Source organism: Anolis sagrei, chromosome 8, assembly GCF_037176765.1.
Source record: "Anolis sagrei isolate rAnoSag1 chromosome 8, rAnoSag1.mat, whole genome shotgun sequence".
NCBI lineage: Eukaryota > Metazoa > Chordata > Lepidosauria > Squamata > Dactyloidae > Anolis > Anolis sagrei.
In genome coordinates this window covers 35916498-35932321 of record NC_090028.1, presented here as the reverse complement: position 1 = coordinate 35932321, position 15824 = coordinate 35916498, and positions in this window count along the sequence as shown.

The following is a 15824-nucleotide window of genomic DNA, read 5'->3' as shown; positions in this document are numbered from 1 at the left end:
CTCCTCTGCATCTCCGGAAAGCGATTCATTGGGTTTGCTTTTTAAATATGATATCACTGTTCAATGGAGAAAAAGTTGCGGGCCTGAAAATAGTTGTTCTTTTATGATTTTGGGGTGCTGAAAACGAAAATGACATTTAAAAATGTATATTGGCTCTAGTTTTTATGATATAAGCAATCACGTGATCACATATAGTTGAAAAAATGCATGTTGCCACTTACACTGTGGAAGATTCTAGAATAGTCTAGAAAGTTTGATGACGCAGTATTAGTGCCGTGTGCAAAAGCCAGAAAGCCCTATATAAGGCCAGACTTTTGAACAGTGAGGATCAGTCAGTTGAAGACTGAGACAGTCTCGTTAAACATTACTTTACATTGTTCTTTTTATTGTAGTGATGCCTCGCACGTGTGTAAATAAAGCACTATGGAAAAAAGAGATCAAGTCCAATGGACTCCGTCAATGCTGTCAGACTCCTGCTGGAGCATTGCAAGAGACAATCCTTTCCTTGAATACAAAAGAAAAGTCAAGAGAAGCAAACAGGATAGAAACTAAAGTCACGATTAAAGCGACATTTAAACTTTCAGACACTTTTCAACTGCATTAGGCCTACTCATATAGTTTCTTGCTGCACAAACATAAACAATAGACTAATTAAATAAATATTTCTCATGTATAAACTATTGGCAATATAATTTGACTAAAATTTAGTAAATATTCACGGTTTATACACATGCAGTAAGGTTAGGCGCATTATCATAATATTAACGAATTACCTATTGTGGAGAAAATTGAAATAGCTGTTGCATAAAAACCAGAGCCAATTAAACCATTTAATTATTATATTTGAATTCAGCATGTTAAATTTATTAAGGAATGGCACATTTCGTTTCCACAACTGAGAAAAACTGAAAATTTGTAGAACAGTGTATTTTGTCCACTTTGGACCTCTGTCATGAATGACTTTTCAATAACTTTAAAGCATAGGTTCTTTTTATTGCAATTCCCAGTGTGAGAGGGTACATCAGATTACAGAAAAACATTTAGACAAAGAATAACATCGGACATGTCGTTGTACATTCATTCATTTGCTTCTGACTCTTCATGACCTCATGAACCACAGCTCCCTGTTGGCCGTCACTATTCCCAGCTCCTTCAAAGTCAAGCCAGTCACTTTAAGGATGCCTTTGGACATACAGACATACAAATTCTATGCAATTACATTGGATTTACAATTACATTGGCTAACAAACAGACAAAGGGGAATCACATTTTCACTCAACATTCACACACATGTACATTAGGCCTGTCAGTTTTAGTTCGTTAATTCGTTAATTCGTTATAAAATCGTTATTTTTGCATATCCGACGCGATTTCAAAACATATTTTCAAACCCGGAAGGGTTTAAAAATATCGAAACAGCAGCCCCATTTTTTTTACGAGCTGAAGCTCCGCTCGTTAATGGGATGGAGGCTGCTGTGCTGCTGGTGCCCGGCTGCTGCGCCCTCCTCCTCCTCCTCCTCCCAGCTGTGTTGCAGGAAGTGCCGGGACTCGGGAGGAGGAGGAGGAGGAAGAGGGCGCAGCAGCCGGAGCCGATCGGATGGCGCGCGCACTCCTGCGCCCTCTTCCTCCTCCTCCTCCTCCCGAGTCCCGGCACTTCCTGCAACACAGCTGGGAGAAGGAGGAGGAGGAAGAGGGCGCAGGAGCGCGCGCGCCATCCGATCGGCTTCGGCTGCTGCGCCCTCTTCCTCCTCCTCCTCCTCCCGAGTCCCGGCACTTCCTGCAACACAGCTGGGAGGAGGAGGAGGAGGAGGGCGCAGCAGCCGGAGCCGATCAGATGGCGCGCGCGCTCCTGCGCCCTCTTCCTCCTCCTCCTTCTCCCAGCTGTGTTGCAGGAAGTGCCGGGACTCGGGAGGAGGAGGAGGAGGAAGAGGGCGCAGGAGCACGCGCGCCATCCGATCGGCTTCGGCTGCTGCGCCCTCTTCCTCCTCCTCCTCCTCCCGAGTCCCGGCACTTCCTGCAACACAGCTGGGAGGAGGAGGAGGAGGAGGGCGCAGCAGCCGGAGCCGATCGGATGGCGCGCGCGCTCCTGCGCCCTCTTCCTCCTCCTCCTTCTCCCAGCTGTGTTGCAGGAAGTGCCGGGACTCGGGAGGAGGAGGAGGAGGAAGAGGGCGCAGGAGCGCGCGCGCCATCCGATCGGCGAGGAGGAGGCGAGAGGCGAGAGAAAGCCGAGCGCGGGGCCACAGGCCCTACAAGCTGAAGAAGGAGAAGGTGAGGAGGGAAGGGCTTGGCGCAAATGGGAGGGGAAGCAAGGCTGGCCGGGCCTCGCAGGGAGAGAGCCAGGAAGGCAGGCCTCTTCTCTGGGCCTTGGATGGGCCACTGCAGCAGAAGCAATTTGCCTTTCCCATGGCAAGAAACAGGATTTGCAGCCATGCCAGCCCAGTCCCTCCCCAGCACACAAACATATGTCTATTTGCCCTACATCTCTATCTTTTAGGCCTGTTTGATCAAGAAAAAATTTGTTCTAAAATGTTTTGTAAATATTTACGAAATTTCGTAAATAACAAAACATTTTTTTTGGAAAGTTTTGTAAATATTTTAAATATCGAAACAAAAAAACACCCCAATTAAGAATCGATTTTAGAAACAAATTTTTTCATGATCAAACAGGCCTAATGTACATGCCTTCATCCTCAGGCACCCGAATATTACCATATCCTTTTCTCCCTCCTTGGAGAAGGACTTCTTAGACCAGATCCTGCTTTCCTGCAGCCTGTCAACATACAGTTCCATAACTTTCATAATGCCATGACTTCAAAATGCCAAAATGCCAAAACTTCTTCCCTAAGAACAATGTCAAGGACCAGATCTCTGTTTTCCATACAGCAGAACGCGACTCCCTGCACAAAATCTAAGACTCCAAATGCGCACTTCTTCCTTTTCCCTTGAGAAAGAAGCCCCAAAGTGACCAGACTGCTCCCGTGCAAATCTGCCACTCTCCAAATACACCATCTCTCTCTTCCCATGGAGCAGAGGGGCGAGTGGAGCAGACTCCTCAGGTCTGCCACAACTTGAGCATTATTAGACTGAGTCTTTTATAGGAATCTTCTGCTGATATTTTTGTCTGGGAAACAAATGCCTCGGATAACTCGTAGCTCATAATAATTTTGTTGAAATTACCTTTTCAAAGTGATATTGAAGCATTTTAAAAAACTGGAAGTCCCTTTGTCCTTCCAAAACTTTCTCCTCCATTTTTGTTACGACTCAGGAAGTGAGTTGGAAATGATTCAGCTTTTCCCCACTTCTGGTCCCTGGCCTCAAATCAAGCCAGAGAAGCCAGTTTTAAACCAGAGAAGGAAGGAATTTCCTCCACTTGCTTTTCCCTGCTTCTGGCATAAAACAACTACTTTCAAAGTAAAGACCACCTAATGAAACAGGAAATAACACTTTCAAACCATTAACAAAAGGATTCGGAGGTCTCTGAAGTTTCAAAAAGTTTTGAAATGTTTTTCCTCTGAAAATCAGAATTGACTTTAGAATCGAACCATCTAAAACCGGTTTTGAACCATTTTTTGTGGGTCAACCAAGCCTAATGCCTGACCATTTGTACATCAGCTTGTTTTGCCTCGCTGACCTTCCTTCCTGTCCGTTCTGCAGCACAGTAGCAGCCCCCTTTTAACAGAAAGATTACAGTAAATTTGTTCTCGGGTAAACTTACACCAAGCAGAAGGAGCTGAAGGCACTTCCCCAAACCCATAATGACTGCGTGTCTCTCCAGTGCGGCTCACGTATCACTGGAAATGACAAAGTGGTTTTGAAGCTTGCGAGAACATCAAAGGTCTCGTGTTTGTTCAAGGTCTCAAACATATGGGAGGTGGTGTTCAGGGAGCCTGTATGAAAGTCATGGTTGTTTGCCAACTGGAATGGATGAAACCAAAATTGGATCAAGATGCAGATGGAAAGACAGATTGTTTCATGAGACGGAAGATTAAATTGGATTGCTCTGATTCAGCTTTTCTCCTCCTTTTCTTCAAGGGAATTGGGTTGGGAGGGGCAAAAATATCCCTCAGAAGTAGACAATTGCATTTAACAATGACTAACACCCATATTCAAAACAATCTGAACTTCCTCTTAAGTCCTGATAAAGCTTCAGAGGCTTAAGAAGAAATTATATGTTTGCATCAAATGTGTAGCATTTGTCACAATGGATCGGTGAGAAAACCAGCAGGCAAAGGCTGAGAGGTCTGTAGACTAGCTTTTATGTTTGTTAGTCTTGTTTTAAGTACAACGTTTCTCAACCTTCCTAATGCTGTGACCCCTTAATACAATTCCTCATGTTGTGGTGACCCCCAACCATGACATTATTTCTATTGCTACTTCATAACTGTAATTTTGCTACTGTTATGAATTGCCATGTCAATATCTGATATGCAGGATGGATTTTCATTCCCTGGACCAAATCCCTCCTGACCTTACTGAAGAAACTTAAATCCCAGTTATGTGATCAAGCATTTGCAGAATAGACTGTTTTTACTGGTGAAGATTTTATTTGATCACAGCTGGACTGATTTGGATGATGATTTTAACCTGGCAAACTGTTTTTTAATGTATATTTATCATTATTTTAATGTATATGGCTGTGTTTTACATTTTGTTGGAAGCCACCCTGAGTCTCTCCTTGGAGTATTCATGCCAAGTTTGGTCCAGATCCATCACTGTTTGAGTCCACAGTGCTCTCTGGGTGTAGGTAAACTATAACTCCAAAACTCAAGGTCAATGCCCACCAAACCCTTCTAGTGTTTTCTGTTGGTCTTGGAAGACCTGTGTGCTAAGTTTGGCTAAACTATAACTCCAAAACTTAAGGTCATTGCCCACCAAACTCTTCTATTGTTTTCTGTTGGTCTTGGAAGACCTGTGTGCTAAGTTTGGCTAAACTATAACTCCAAAACTTAAGGTCAATGCCCACCAAACCCTTCTAGTGTTTTCTGTTGGTCTTGGAAGTCCTGTGTGCCAAGTTTGGGTAAACTATAACTCCAAAACTTAAGGTCAGTGCCCACCAAACCCTTCTATTGTTTTCTGTTGGTCTTGGAAGTCCTGTGTGCTATGTTTGGTTCAATTCCATCATTAGTGAAGTTCAGAATGCTCTTTGATAGTAGGTGAACTATAAATCCCAGCAACTGCAACTCCCAATTGACAAAATAATTTTTTTGAGTGATGGTCACTCATTGGGTTGTTAGGCGTGTTCTGGCAAATTTGGTGTCAGTTCGTCCAGTGGTTTTTGAGTTATGTTAATCCCACAAATGGACATTACATTTATATATAATATAATAATGTAATAATATAATAATATAATACAATATATATCTCCCCTATCCCAGAGTGTTTCCTGGTTTTTTATACAAAACATTCAAATGGGAGGAATCAAAGTCAAAGATGTATTTCAGAATATAAACACACATATACGCTGATGTGTTGTGTAATTTGCAAAATATAGGAATCAATATTAAAAACTCCAGCTGTGAAAATTCCTGCCTGACTCTAAATCCTTTAAAAAAACCAGAGAGAGAATATTTAGCGTATTTAATTTAAGGGATGTTAAGACGCACACATGAGAGATAAATATATATTCTAGGAATCTTCCATCATAAAATTAAATCACTCTTAGAGATTCTCAGGTTGGTTAAATAGTCTTCATAAATTAAAGTAATGACAGTGTAATAATTTAGTGGGTTCTGAACCAATACTAAAGTGACTAAAAATAAAACACTCCATCTGGCCATTTCAATTAAAGTAAATCCTGTTATATTGCAATAAAAAAAGGGCATTTGGAATTAATATGGTAAAATATGTGCAGGGGAACCTTTTCAGACTTGATTGACTGAGCCTGACTTAACAGTGCTGTGGGCTCGGGTCACCCTAGGGAAGTTACAAGGGATTACTTAGCCCGACAGAAATGGCTTCTTTAAATAGAGGGTTTTTTTTTTCCAGACGTCAAGATCTCCTTTCCCACTAGAGCTTTCTCGGTAAATATTTGGAAAATGAATCACACGAGCATTGCAGATGACGAGATGAGTTTCAGGCTGCCTCTGCCATGCAGAAGGGGTGAAGTGGCCTAATTGAGATTGGTATGAGATTTATCAACACGGATGAAATGCACTCTGATGGGCACTGCATTTTTTGGGTCCGCATTGGCCCTGCAGGGACCTTGTTAATGCCACACACATCACTCACATAGTAGTGAGATCGCCATAGTCGATTATGCATTTTCCCTGCCAAATTCACCATGCAGTTATGAGAAGGTCCACATTTCCTGTGTCGTCACACCCAGATGCTATAACATTAAAACTAAGATGTGCTTCTCTCTTTATCTGGGCGAACTGCTGGGGGTCTTTCTTGGAAGCAATAACTCAATACTTTCAGCAACTGATGCCAGTCAAGGTATGAACATCAACAAAATGTTTATTTCCAAAGTCCTTGGCAGACTTAGCACAGCTTGATAAAGTTCCAACACAAACAGTCAATTTGAGAAACCATAGAGATGTTCTTTCTTTCCCTTTTTCTTCAATTACTGAGGTAACCTTTCTCCAAATGGTAGAAAAAATCTTGAGATATTTCACCCTAACCCTGAGCTGCTATGGTTAGAAAGAACAGGTGTTCCCCTATCTAAGCACAAGGTTAGCTTTGGAGATGAAGTAATGCTCAGTAGTAGGCCTGGGTAACAACGGAAAAATTTGTTTCTAAAATCGATTCGTTTTTTGGGGGTTTTTGCGTTTCGATTTTAAAAAGAATTCCGAAATTTTTCTTTTAAAAAGTTCGATATTTACGAAATTTCCTAAATGTTTAAAAAATTACGAAACAATAACGAATCGATTCGTTAATGGCGGACGCGACCGCGAAATACGCTAAAAAACCTCCAAATGGGACAGGGGGAACTTCTGAAGCTTCCCTTTCCCTCTGTTGTTGACTGTTGGTGTGATATTATAATTTTTTTCACTAATTAAACAAAAAACAATTATAAAACTTGCCCCAGACATGCGGAAATAATAACGAAACGACTTCAAAACGATAACGAAACGAATACATAACGAATCCGAAACAATTACGAAACGAATTTAAAAATTCATTTCGTTTTTAAGTTGCTCCAGAATGGTTCATTATCGCTTCGTTATAAAAAAAATAACGAATTTTTAACGAATTACGAATTAACGAAACGAAACCGCTCAGCCCTACTCAGTAGTACTCAATAACTATTTCTCTCACAATATCTGCTTTGAACTGTGTTATCTGAGTCCACACTCAGACAACGTGGGATTTCCTGCCTTGATATTCTGGGATATAGGGCTGTGTGGAAGAGCCCAGGTGTCACATTGCCAGGGTTCTGCCGTATTCAGGTAGAGATGAACCAAACTCCCAGTTTGTGTTAAACAATTTAATTAAAACAGCAGTTACTTTCTGTCTGTTTTAATAGTCCAAAACAGAAAACATAAAGATAGCACTCAGCCACAGAATATAAAACAAAACTGTCAGTAAACACTGTTGCAGGTTCAAGATAACACCGTAGTCAAAAGGTCCAGTCCAGTGGTCAAATGCAAAGAGTTCAATGAGCAAAGTCCAGGGTTCAAGAATCTATACCATAATCAAAAGCCAGTCCAAGGATTCAAGGTTCCAAAGGTTCAGGAGACAGGTCAAGACACCAAAAATCCACAAACCCTGGGGAAAAACTAGCAGCATCTACCACCAAGATAAAATAAATACTTTTCTCCCAAAGATCAGTCCCAAGACTAGCTCCTTATATCCAGAAACACCCAGCTGCAACCCATCTCTTGCATACCTCCACCCTTAATTGCTTTCACCCATGAACTCTTACTTACAGATTACTCAACCCTTTAGAACTAAGACTTACATCAACCACCAACTGCTAGGCCTACCACCACCAACCACTATCAACTGCAGAACATGATACATGACACCTGGGAATCTGTGCTAGAAAAAAGTAACTTTTCCAAAATATCAACTTTTTACATTGAGGAAGTGCCCGTTTAACTTACTATCCAAACCTGAAAGTATCATATAATATATTTGGGTTAGTATTTTGTCCATTTCTGATGTCCATTCATACATTAGGAATAGAGGCAGAGACAGATGTGCAACCTTGATCTCTGTGCCTCTCAGAGATAATGAGACTGAACTTAGAGGGGGTGGGAAATAACATATTTTATCCCAATTATTTTGAAAAACTGGAAGTAAATTTAAGAGTAAATTTGATCCAATCCGTTGCAATTATCTTGTGGTTGGAGGGATGCATTAGTCTAAAGCAGCCGAGAAAGCTGCCCAAAGAGATCAGGTGTGGTTTTTATGGTTTACTGCTGAGATTTATCACAGTCTTCCTGGCCCTTCTCCTTTTCTCTCATATAACTCAATTAAAAACATTTAATAGTTATGATAATTCATTCCCCAGGGATACGAATAAAAGCAACTTTGGTTGAGGCAGCCAACCCATCTCGCTCTGATATATTCACTGGAAGTTGCATAATCGGGGGAGAGATGAAGTATTCCTGCAGGAGAAGAAAAAGTCTCTGACAACGGATGATGGATGATCCAGCTTTCTGGTCAGGCCTCAGGGTCTGTCTTGCCTAACATCTTGAGCTTAGCTTGTGGTGATGGCACTAAGTGCCTTGTCACATTCACAGGAAGGGGAAAGGAGAGGGGCTTGTTCCATGTGGGAAATTTGGGACTGAAGATGGGGGTGGAGGCATTGCGAATGTTGTCACATCACTGTTGTGACATGCTGTGTCATTTTTCCTGTAAGCTTCCATATTTCCAGATGATACCCAGTCATTATGGGTTAGTGGTTTTGCCCTGCATTCATGTTCTTTGTTGTGTGTTGACCAAGAAAACAGATGCAAAGAGAAATGGAATGTTTATGTTGCATGGTCGGTTGGATGACTTTCTTCACGTTGCTTAGACAGAGATGGGATCTAGAATTTGGTTTCCTTTCCTTGAGGCATAGCTCTTTACACAAAAGCCTATTTCTTCAATAAATAAGAAAAAAGGGCGGAGTGGGGTTCAGCATTTCACCTCGGAAAATCATAGAACAGTGGTTCTCAACCTGTGGGTCCCCAGATGTTTTGGCCTCCTACTCCCAGAAATCCTAACAGCTGGTAAAATGACTGGGATTTCTGGGAGTTGTAGGCCAAAACACCTGGGGACACACAGGTTGAGAACCACTGTATAGAATCTTTGAGTTGGAAGAGACCTTGTGGTCAGAAATACATTAGAATATGTTGACCATTCCTGCTATCTTGGCAGCCACCTCTCCACAAAAGTCAACATTGACACTGAAATTCAACATTGCCTGAGCTCTGATAGTGCAGCTTTTCCCCCGAATGAAGTAGAGAGTGTTTGAGGACTGAGGACTGGGACATCCGTAGGGATACCAAGGTGCTCCTCTCACGCCTGTGAGATGTGGACTATCTACAGATGTCACATGCAACTCCTGGAACGATTCCATCAGTGCTGCCTCTGGAAAATACTGCCAATCTCTTGGGATGACAAGCAGACAAATGTCAGCATGCTGGAAGAACCAAAGCCCACCAGCATTGAAGCGTTGATGGTCCTCCGGATCGGGGTATAGGGTGGCTACCTGTGTTGGACGGGGTTACACTCCCCCTGAAGCCACAAGTCCGCAGTCTGGGTGTCCTCTTGGATTCTTCGCTCACACTTGAGGCTCAGGTGTCGGCGGTATCCGGGAGGGCCTTTGCACAATTGAGACTTGTGCGCCAGCTGCGACCGTACCTCGCGAAGGCTGATCTGGCCGGGGTGGTCCATGCCTTGGTCATCTCTAGAATGGATTACTGCAATCTATGACCCACCGCTAGAACACCAATCATGGAAGTCAATCCTACTCGGACAACGAGGGATCGCCTAAGTGTGGCCATCCTGTCCAACCCAAATCTGCCAAGAAGCAGGAAAATAGCATTCAATGCACTCCAGACAGATAGCCATCCAGCCTCTGCTTAAAAGACTCCAAAGAAGGAGCCTCCATCACACTCTGAGGCAGAGAGTTCCACTGCTGAACAGCTCTCACAGTCAGGAAGTTCTTCCTAAAGTTCAGTTGGAAGCTCCTTTCCTGTAGTTTAAAGCCATTGTTCCCAGTGCTACTCTCCAGAGCAGCAGAAAACAAGCTTTGCTCACACTTCTCTATAACTTCCCCTCACATATTTATACATGGCCCTCATCATGTCTCCTCTCAGCTTTCTCTTCTTCAGGCTAAACATGCCCAGCTCTTTAAGTCGCTCCTCATAGGGTTTGTTCTCCAGACCCTTGATCATTTGAGTTGCCCTCCTCTGGACACATTCCAGTATGTCAACATCTCCCTTCAACTGTAGAATTTTTTTGCTTTTGCATATCACAGTGCTAAAGATCCGAAAGATGTATATTCCATTATGTAGGCCACTGCCCAAGAATGCTATTGCTTCACCAAACTACAACTCCCATGACTTCATAGCACTGAGCCATGACAGTTAAAGTGGTGCCAAACTGCATTAATTCTGCAGTGTAGATGTATCCCTGCTTGGCTATGAGATATCATCCAGTTAATGTGATAGCATGGCAAGGTTGAAGGTTACCTGGTTCTCTTCTGGTTTCAAAGTTTGCAAAGAGCTGAAAACAAAACAATCCGCCAGAATGTTAGCCTATTCTTAGCATTGGTATGCTTGCAATATGTTAAACATTGCAACCAACATTTCAGTTTCAACGAACACTCCAATATTTATTTGACCACCAAATTGAATAGTTCTGCATTATAATTGCTAAGCTGTTGGATGGGATGAGCAATTGGGGTTATCACGAAATTGCAAAATGAGAGAGAGGAAGAAGATGTTCCTGGTCCATCCATTGCTATTTGCCTAATTATTTGCTTTCTCCTGACAGTCTCATGCAAACCACTAAAAGAAGTGCTCCACCACAAATTATGGAAGGAAATTCTAACTCTTTTCATGTGGTCATAAAGCTAAGAGAATCATTTCCTTTTTATCCACATGTTCAGCACATTTGTCATGTTCTATCTTTGGGAACATTGTGGTGTGGCTTTAAAGGAACTACTGTGGGCACACACAACCTACAATATCTCAAGGATGAGGAATGGGGTGGGGGAGAAAAATAATTTATTTTGAACTCCCATATCCTCATAGTGGAAGTTGCCAAAGATTTTTGAGATCAGAGGCTTTGAGCACAGTGTTATGTATGTAAATTTTCACTTTTCAGATTTGGCCAAATATGAGGGTTGAATGAAAAGCCTCGACCTTCATAATTCCTCAACAGATGGCGGTACCGGTGTGTGGCAGATACTGGCTTGTTCAGTAGACTCTCCTCTACAGTTCCATTTTGGTGGGAAGCCTTAGCATTGAATGGTTGTGTCGTTAAAGTGCAAAGTTCCTATTAGAGGTTCCTATTCATCGAAGGGCTTTCACCCTGGCTCGATGCCACACTCTCCCATCAGCTGTACTCGAAGGCCACTACCGGAAGATCCCTTTCCCAGAGAGACTCTGCCCCTGTGACTCGGGTCATATAGAAACAATAGAACATGTGCTCCTTCAGTGCCCGTTCTACAGGGATATCCGTACCAGGCTTTTCTTACCTCTGATATACAAGCACCCAGGCCATTCAAGACAATTTTATACCTCCCTGCTACTTGCAGATACTAATTCAGCTACAACTTACAATGTTGCAAAGTTCTGTGCAGCAGCATACACAATCCGTCAGGGGATGACTAGTCCCAAAAGTTAACTGTGTGTCCAGTAATCACCTTCTTTTAATCTACAATTTGGTGATGGATCTGTGCATTGTATGTTTTTACCCTGTTTCCCCCTCAGCTCCCTCACCCACATTGTACTTCAGTAGTTATATTTATATTTTTAATGTACTAAATGTACCAAGTTTGTATGAAAATATGATTTCTATTTCCTGTGCTGGTCTATGATCAAAATAAATGATTTGATTTGATTTGAAAGTGCAAAGTATGGAACCCTGCGCAGATGGTTGGTCAATGCACCTTAAGCAACGTGCAGTCATTGAATTCTTGACAGTAGAAAGTGTCATCCTGAAGGAGATTCATCAGAGAATGCAAGCTGCTTATGGTGATTATGTTGATGTGAGTACTGTGCATTGTTGCACAAGTAAGTTTAAAGATGTTGAGGTGGGAACATCTGACTTGTGTGATAAACAAAGAGTTGGACGTCCTGTGAGAACAACCACCGAGTTTCACAAGCAAAAGCTCAACAGATTGATTCAGGATGATCGTCATATCACTCAGAGAGAAATTTCAAGAATAATCAGCATTTCACAAGAACATGTGGGTCACATTATTGCTTTGCTTGGCTGTCGGAAGATCTGTGCACAATGGGTTGCGGAAACAGAGTGTCGACTTCTTCCGTGACAGCTTAAGAAAACCTGTCCATTGTTGGCAGAAATGTATGCAATTGTCTGGTGATTGTGTCAAAAAGTGAATAGTGGTAGTTAAAGAGCACATTCTAAGGATTCTGCATTTAATTTATTAAAATATTCCCATCCAAACTCAAGTAACGAAGGTGGAGGCATTACTTTTCATTCAACCCTTGTACCATTGGTCTCCAGAAATGAGATCTCTCTCTCTCTCTCTCTCTCTCTCTCTCTCTCTCTCTCTCTCTTTCATCATATTTTTGGTTAGCACATTGTAAGTGGAGCACTGTACATATGTGCACATAGGGATGACCAAAAATGGTTGCTGTCATTGAGTGTCTTCTGGTCATTTCCAACTTGTGCAAACCCTAAAAGAAACCTACCACAGGGTGTTCTTGGCAAGATTTGTTCCAAGTGGTATTGCTTTCCTCTGAGGTTCACTTGCCCATGACCAATCAGTGGGTTTTGATGGTGGAGTAGATTTTCCAGAGTCATAACCCAATGCCCAAACCACACCGGCTTCCTAGAAATCCCTCTCCCAAATTATATTGACCCATTGCGAAATTGGCGGGGTTCTGAGCAGTTCTAAGAAAAGGGATTGGATCATGGAAAAAGGATCCTTATCTATGGTTAAAGCTTGCCCCTTTCAGACTCAAAGGTGAGGTCATATATGGAATGTGTCACAATTGGTGTGACCAGTGCCAGGAACTCAGAACCAATAACCCCAACATGTCCCCAGACTTTTCATTTGCTATTGTTTTCTACTTGTTCTCAAAAAATACAATATTGTTGGAGTATATAAGAAATTGGTTAATGTGTGTGTGTGAACTGTAAAATAAGATGCATGAAGCCGATTGGTCAGGCAATGCCCAGGGAGCAGGCTGAGCCTGGGACTTTTGCTTATTGTTACAATTTTGTTCAGGCTTGAGCTATTCAGGTGCTGAAAGAATGAAGAAGAGAGAAGCAGAGAGAAGCAGAGAGAGAGAGAGAGTTTGGAGTGTGCTCTTGCTTCATGAGCTGCTGAAAAAGTTTATTCAAATGGACAAAGACATACTATTTTAAACCTCTCATAAAAAGGACATTATGTGAGTTGATGCAACTGATCACATTGTGCATATGTTGTTCTGAACAAAGAAAAGTAAATTACTTGTTCTGTACTATTCATCTGCGTGGCATATTTTCTTTTCTTTCTCTGGCATGGACCCTGGCTCTTATCTCTTCCTCCCCCCCCCCCCCCCCCATTGGAAGCGGGGAAAGGTCCAGTGGTTCCAGAGGTGCCGAGTTTAGTTGCCCAGTATTGTGCCAACGGCAGCCTGGCATGCATAGCAGTATCGGTCAGCAGCGGGGTGACCGATCATGATCCAGAACCCATGCCTGGCTGCCAACCTCGTGACCTGTTCCTGTAATCCAGTGTTTCTCAATCTGGGGGTCGGGACCCCTGCGGGGGTTGTTAGGGGTTGTCAGAGGGGTCGCCAAAAGCATCAGAAAGTATTTTCCATTAGTCATGGTGGGTTCTGTGTGGGAAGTTTGGCCCAATTCTATTGTTGGTGAGGTTCAGAATTCTCTTTGATTTTAGGTGAACTATAAATCCCAGCAACTACAACTCACAAATATCAAGATCTATTTTCCCCAAACTCCACCAGTGTTCACATTTGGGCATGTTGAGGATTCGTGCCAAATCTGTGGATGCAAACAATCCATCATGGTTTGAGTCCACAGTGCTCTCTGGATGTAGGTGAATTACAACTCCCAAACTCAAGGTCAATGCCCACCAACCCTTTGAGTATTTTCTGTTGGTTATGGGAGTTCTGTGTGCCAAGTTTGGTTCAATTCCATTGTTGGTGGAGTTTGAAATGCTCTTTGATTGTAGGTTAACTATAAACCCCAGCAACTACAACTCCCAAAGGACAAAATCAATCCCCCCATCCCCTTCAGTATCCAAATTTGGTACAAATACTCAATATGCCCAAATTTGATACTGATGGGGATGGGCATAATGGGTATTTGTGCCAAATTTGGTCCAGTGAATGAAAATACATCCTGAATATCAGATATTTACATTGGAATTCACAACAGTAGTAAAATTACAGTTATGAAGTAGCAATGAAAATAATGTTATGGCTGGGGGTCATCACAACATGAGGAACTATACTAAGGGGTCGCGGCATTAGAAAGGTTGAAACTGCTGTAATCAATAAACAAGTTGTGGCCATTTTCTTCCCAACTCAACATTTTTGTCATCTTTGGTTGCTCAGCGGGAAGTGTGTCGCCCTTCCACCCGCAATAAGCATGAATTCTGGGAGCTGAAGTCCAAAAATGCTTGGAGGACTCAAATAGGAGAACCATTGCATTGAAAGAAAGCATTCAGATGCCCTCCTCCCAATTTCCTGATTCTCACTAGAGGCGGAAACAAGAATAACATCTCTGCTCCTATACTCTAGCAGAGCGGGAAAAAATATCTTAATGTATTCATTAATTCACTTTCACTCTGCCTATACTTTTCAGCCTTTCAGTGTAAAACGAAGGACAAAAATGCTGTAACGGGATCTATTATTATTTAATATCTCAAATGTGGCACTTTGACATGTGGAGAAGGCAAGATAGATAACTTTCTTGTAAAGAGAGATAAAACATTTTCAGTAAGTGTCATATATGCTACAGTAATACCATTTTTGAGTGGGAGTGGGGGGTACACTTACAAAAAGAACTGGGAATAAGCAAAAGTTAACCCTCAATGGTAACATTTCTGAGCATTCTAGGTAAAATGAAAACAACATCTATTGAACACCAGAACGGTTTCTTTTCAGCACCATTCATTTGCATTTTTAGATGACTGATTTCCAGTTAAACATTTTAATAACGCCAGGAAACCACTGAAATTTTACAGAGTTTATTATATAGTTCTCAAGGAAATATTGAGATGTTTTAATGGCTTGATTTATACCTACCTAAGAGGAATGGAAAGGGAAGTACAGAGATATATCCAAATGAAAAAATGTGAGTGTGCTTCACATTTTGTTGAACTATTTCAAAAAAAAATTGTTGCAAATAATATTAATTGTTTGGATAACTTAAAATTCCAGGTCACTCATCAAACTTCATTTGTCCTTCCATATTTGCAGTTTTGACTTTTGCAGATTTGGTTATTCCTGTATTTGATTCCTCTTTCTAGGAATCTCTAAGTCAATACTTTTCAACCTGGGGGTTGTCACCCTGGGAAGGGGGTCATGAGGGGGTTTCAAAGGGTTGCCATAGACCATCAGAAAACATATAATTCTGATTTTCTTGGGAACACCTTTGACAGAGAAGGCTGAAGATCTCTTCACCAGTCCTTCTTTTCCTTTTTGGAAACTGACGGGGAATATTCCCACCAAAAGCCCTCATCTATT